The 6,167-nt window shown below is 38.3% G+C and overlaps 1 pseudogene; it reads right to left on the bottom strand.

Annotated features, from left to right (window-relative positions):
- Nucleotides 1-2,263: 2,263 nt before the first annotated feature.
- On the bottom strand, nt 2,264-3,162 carry LOC136397707 (cyclin-dependent kinase 1-like; annotated as a pseudogene).
- Nucleotides 3,163-6,167: the final 3,005 nt, after the last annotated feature.

Here is a 6,167-nt window from a genome sequence, read left to right as displayed (position 1 = left end):
GTTCAAACCAGATGAGCCGTGCTCAAGCTGGCAACCTCGGGGTCTCGAACCTTGGTCCTCAGCATCCCAGTCTAGATGCTCTATCCACTGCACCACTGCCTGGTCAGGCTGCTTTTTTTTTTTTTTTTTTTTTTTTTTTTTTGCGAAAGAAAGAGAGAGAGAGAGAGAGAGAGAGAGAGAGAGAGAGAGAGAGAAATGAACAGGGCCAAACAGGGAGGAAGAAAGATGAGAAGCATCAACTCTTTGTTGCAGCACCTTAGTTGTTCATTGATTGCTTTCTCATATGTGCCTTGATTGGGGAGCTCCAGCAAAGCAAGTGACCCTTGCTTAAGCCAGCAAACTTAGACTCAAGTCAGCAAACTTTGGGCTCAAGCCATTGATCATGGGATCATGTCTATGATCCCACACTCAAGCTGGCAATCCAAGCTTAAGCTGGTGAGCTCACAAACAAGCCACATAAGCCCACACTCAAGCCAGCTACCTCAGGTTTCGAATCTGGGTCTTCAGCATCCCAGTACAATGCTCTATCCACTGCGCCACCACCTGGTCAGGTGAATTTAGAAATGTATATGAAGTTATTTTTTTTTACTTAATTTTATTTTTTTACAGAGACAGAGAGAGAGTCAGAGTGAGGGATAGACAGGGACAGACAGACAGGAATGGAGAGATGAGAAGCATCAATCATTAGTTGCTCATTGCGACACCTTAGTTGTTCATCGATTGCTTTCTCATATGTGCTTTGACCATGGGCCTCCAGCAGACCCAGTAACCCCTTGCTTGAGCCAGTGACCTTGGGTCCAAGCTGGTGAGCTTTGTTCAAACCAGATGAGCCTGCACTCAAGCTGGCGACCTCGGGGTCTCGAACCTGGGTCTTCCTCATCCCAGTCTGACGCTTTATCCACTGCACCACCACCTGGTCAGGCTGAAGTTATTTTTCACTGTTTTGAATAGCAGATTTTTTTCCTGCCTTTATCTAAATATAAAGAATAAAATCTCCTTGATTTACCTGTACTTTGCAAAAAGTCTCCTTGAGTCTGGATATGTAAACCTTAGAGAGATTGAATCATTGCCACCTTAAATGCTCAGTTAACTAAAGAGCTGAGAATGGGCCTTTTCTTAATAGCCTTGTAATATGACTCTATATTAAAGTTATGGCAGATTCAACATCACAACTCTAAGAAACCCCAATTACCATTAAAGCCAGAAAGTACCCAGGTATCAATGATACCCAGGTCACAAGGGGATCTGGGATCACTACCATTACCTTAAATTTGGTATAATATTTAGCAAGTATTTCCTAAATGAAGAGATAAGTGGGACATGAGATGGGTAAATTAAGTATATTTTTATCTTCTTATTGAAGTTAAAAATAATGCCCCAATCATAAGTGTTGTGAAAAGTTGGCATAAACAGAACTATTTTATTTTTTTATTTTTTTATTTTTTTTTTGCTAATAAAAACTTTATTTGCAAATTTTGACAGTGTTTCAGTGAGAATTGAAAGCCACAAGATGCAGCTCCTTTGCATAGTTACTGCCTCTGATGAAGGCAAAAGAATTCACTTAGACAAAAATCTTTCATAATCTACCTAAAAATAGGATAGTTCATAAATTCTCTAAACTGTTCTTCCCTGCTGTGTGCATCCCTCGACCTTTAACTGTAAAACTTAGCAAACGTTGGCATTTTTTAATGCTAGTTTTATAAGTTACTGAAAATCTCTATAAATTTAGCATTATTTCTCAAATCTGGGTAATTTTCTCATTCTGAATGCTTAACATTTAGATTCTAAATTGAAATACCATAGAAAAGTATTCATCTTTAAGCAGGTTGTGTGGTCAACACATGGCAAGAAACTGACAAGAAAAGTTAAACATCCAGAGCATACAAATATTTCAAAGCATCATGAACTTTGAACTTAGCACTTTTCTGAATAGTAAAGAGCTCGACTACAAAAAAATCTGACTATTGTAAGGTTTGATATGATTTAAGCTAACTCAAATTTTTCCAATGCCTGATATCAATATTAGGTTTATAGTTTTATTATAGTAACAAACAGTTGTTACAATGAGATCTACACACATATACAAAATTATATTTAAATTCATCTAGAATATTTACATTTTTAAGTTACAACTTTTGAAGTTATATGAAACAGTTTGAGCTTTACAACAAAGAAAACAAAAATACTTGACCAAAATAGAGTTGACAGCAAAAATAGATCTATCTGGTCTTCATACAACATGTGGAAACTCTTTGTCAGAAAGCTACATCTTCTTAATGTGATTGTCCAAATTTTTAAAATATGGATGATTCAGTGCCACTTTGCAAGAAATTAATTACGCAGGATAGTAGACTAACATTTTTTAGAACAGATCCAAGCCATTTTCATCCAAGTTTTTGACATGAGATGCTAGGCTTCCTGGCTTCCACTTGGGAAATGTATTCTTATAGTCCTGTAAGAGATTCCACTTCTGGACACACTTCACTGTTGGGAGTACCTAAAGCTCTGAAAACTGAAGAGTTGATTGATTTCTGAATCCCCATGGAAAAGGGGTTTCTTAGTTGCTAATTCTGTAAATATGGTGCCTATAATACAAATGTCAACTGGAGTCGAATAGTGAGCTGACCCCAGCAATACTTCTGGAAATCTATACCAAAGTGTTACCAGCTCATGTTTAGATACTCTAATCTAACAGTTATTCCAAGAGCTCTGGCAAAGCCAAAACCAGCCAGTTTAATTGTTCCTTTGTCATCAATCAATAGATTTTGAGGTTTTAAGTCTCTAAGAAGAACTCTTCTAGAATGATAAAACATAATCTTTTGTAGGATTTAGTACAAATAACTGTTAATAAGTGAAGAATCCATGAACTGACCAGGAGGAATAGAATCCAAGTAGTTCTTTCGATCCATGAAAGGGTATTCAAAGATGAGACATAACCTGGAATCCTGCATGAGCGCATCTTGAAGACTGACTATATTTAGATGATAAAGTTCTTTTAATAGAGAAATTTCCCGAATTGCAGTATTAAGAACCCCTTCTTCTTCACTTTCTAGTCTGATTTTCTTCAATGGCTACCACTTGACCTGTAGTTTTGTGTCTACCCTTATACACAACTCCATAGGTACCTTCTCCAATTTTCTCTATTTTAGTATAGCCCTCCATTAGTCAATCAAGAGTTATGGTAGATGCCGGATAATGACCCCGCAGCGAAAACAGTTGTGGCAGCAGCAGGTACCATGTTCAATTCACCCTTCCATTTAACTTCTCAGAGCCAGCTTTGAAGCTGTAAGTAGAGCTATTTCAAAATGGAGTGAGGGCAACCATTCCAGAGGAACTGAATTGCACATCTTACCCCTTGAACCTTTGAGATGTTTAACTGGGCAAAATAACATTTGGATTGGCCAGAGCAGCACCGTCTTCCCAACAACTGTTTGTAAAGCTAACAGGAAACAGACCTCTTGATTTTGAGAACTGATCATTAAAGATACTCTTTAGAACCCGTAAATAGCCATGTATAGCTAAGGAATAACAGTTTATTAGCACAGATAGAAATTTCTCCTTTTTTTGTGTGTGGCAAAGACAGGGAGAGTCAGTGAGAGGGACAGATAGGGACAGACAGACAGGAAGGAAGATGAGAAACATCAATTCTTCATTGTGGCTCCTTAGTTGTTCATTGATTGATTTCTGATATGTGCCTTGATGGGGGGGGGGTGACAGCAGACCGAGTGACCCCTTGCTCAAGCTGGTGAGTCTTGCTCAAACCAGATGAGTCTGCACTCAAGCTGGAGACCTTGGGGTCTCGAACCTGGGTCCTCCACATCCTAGTCCGACACTCTATCCACTGTGCCACCGCCTGGTCAGGCAGAAGTTTCTCCTTTCTATTCATGTAATTATTTCCCTTTCTTTTCTCATAAAACCTCCTTTGATCTCAAAGAAACACTTGTTGCCTCTCATTTTAGCCTTTTATTTTCAGGTTAACGGTGTGCAGCTCAGTGAATTTTTATAAGGTGAAAAGCTGTGTAATCGGAACCCAGATTATGACAAGGAATATTATCAGGACCCCCAAAGGTCCCTCATGCGCCCTTTGAATCACTGTCTCCTTCTTAAGCAATTGGAAATGTCTACTTTGGGGTTATTATGAATAGTGCAGTGATGAACATTATATATGTCTTTGGTGAATTTAGGTGCCTTTCTGTTGGGAGTATACTTAGGAGTAGAATTTCAGGGACATAGGGTCTGCATATGTTCAACTTTAATAAATTCTAACATTTTTCCAAAGCAGATTTATCAATTTACACTTCCACTGCCAGTGTGTAAGAATTCTAGTTTCTAAAAATAAAAATTAAAAAAAAATTCTAGTTTCTCCACACTCTCTCCACACTCTTCTCAACACTTGGTAATGGCTAAATTTTTCATTTTAATTATTCTGATGTATACACATTGGTAAATTACTCCAGTCAAAATGGAGTAAGACCATTGCAGCCTAGCTTTCCTACTGATTACAACTAAATGCTCAGGAAAAAATACAAAAAAAAACACAACTACTTGAGGATTCTGAAAAGTATATAAAACAGATTGTGGAAGAGAAGCAAAACTTTGGAGAAATATCCTGTGTTTGTTTCTCCTGTTTTTTTCTCACAGCTTTGGCCTGAGCCCCGGCACCTAGTGAAAACTGTAATGGCAGCAAAAGCAGTAAAAACAGAGGGGTGGGGGATGACGACATATTTCTAGCCAGTTGAATGGGGAAAGGGGCTTCTGTGAGTCAGTTTGTAGGAAACACCTGGCTTTTCTCCTTCATCTTTCCCTCCAGCCTTTGACCTGGGAATTAGGCCTAGGCATAGGCAGCTACAACACCAACAGAAACTCTATCTTTCTAAACAAAGGAAATGGGAATGTGGACCTCCATGGTCTGAACAGAATAGAAGCAATCTGTGTTTTTTCTCCCTTTTCTCACCTTTTTACCCCAGTGTGGACACTAGTCAGCTGCTTCAGTTATGCAGGCAGCTAAACTCCTAAGAGAAACCTCTTATTTCTGGCAAAAGGGCCAGGAGAATAGGACTTTGCAAAAAAGAGTATGAGAGGAATTTCAAAAAGGGGAGAGTTGGAGAAGGGGATCCTAATTCTGTGTATGAACCATGTAAATTCTGTGTCCACACCTAAACTGAGCACCTGCACGACATAAAGCTGCATAGCAAAGGATATGTGAACTAGACTACAATTTCAACTACTGTCAAAGTTACAAAATAATCCCTGAGTGTTGTATATGTAGGACAGACTCAAAACAACATAACAAAGCCTTTGAAAACAGACCGGACATGGAACTGATCATAGAAGGTGAGACTGAATTTCTAATCTGAACCAAAGTAGATTGATTGTTCCATAAAATAAAATAAAATAAAATAAAATAAGATAAGATAAGATAAAATAAAATAAAATAAAGCAGCACCCCCCCCCCCAAAGGCTTTTAAAAGGAGTCAGTTTATGCAGTATAATGTTCAGATTGTCCAGGATAAAAACCACAATTACTCAATTCACAAAGAATTTTAAAATATAATTGGCTCTGAAAGTAAAATAAAATCAAAACCTGCCAACTCCTATATGACCAAGATGTTACAATTATCAGAAAAAGACTATAAAGCAGTTATTATAACTACAAAATAGTTAAAAACATTCTCTCATATATATGCTGTGCTCTAACAAATTCTTGCACTTTTGTACCCTAATCTATGCATAAAAATGTTTATACCAGCATTGTTTGTAATGACAAAACCCTGGGAAACAGAAGGAATACACTGCCACATAAAGGAATATTACCAGTAAATAGTAGGGAAGTAGAGGAACTACAGTTACATGCAAGTATATGCAATAATCTGAGATGAATTTAGAAACATTGAGTGAAAAAAAATTAAATTAAGACAATTACATAACTATCCTTGTAAAGCTCAACCATTTATAAAATGAAAAATATATGTACATAAACTAAACTTTTATTTATTTTTTTTTCTGAAGCTGGAAACGGGGAGACAGTCAGAGGACTCCTGCATGCGCCCAACCGGGATCCACCCGGCACGCCCAGGGGGGACGCTCTGCCCACCAGGGGGGATGCTCTGCCCCTCCGGGGGGTCGCTCTGCCATGACCAGAGCCACTCTAGCGCCTGGGGCAGAGG

Source organism: Saccopteryx leptura, chromosome 3 (assembly GCF_036850995.1).
Source record: "Saccopteryx leptura isolate mSacLep1 chromosome 3, mSacLep1_pri_phased_curated, whole genome shotgun sequence".
In the NCBI taxonomy this organism is placed as follows: Eukaryota; Metazoa; Chordata; class Mammalia; order Chiroptera; family Emballonuridae; genus Saccopteryx; species Saccopteryx leptura.
This window is presented reverse-complemented; position numbering and strand designations above follow the sequence as displayed.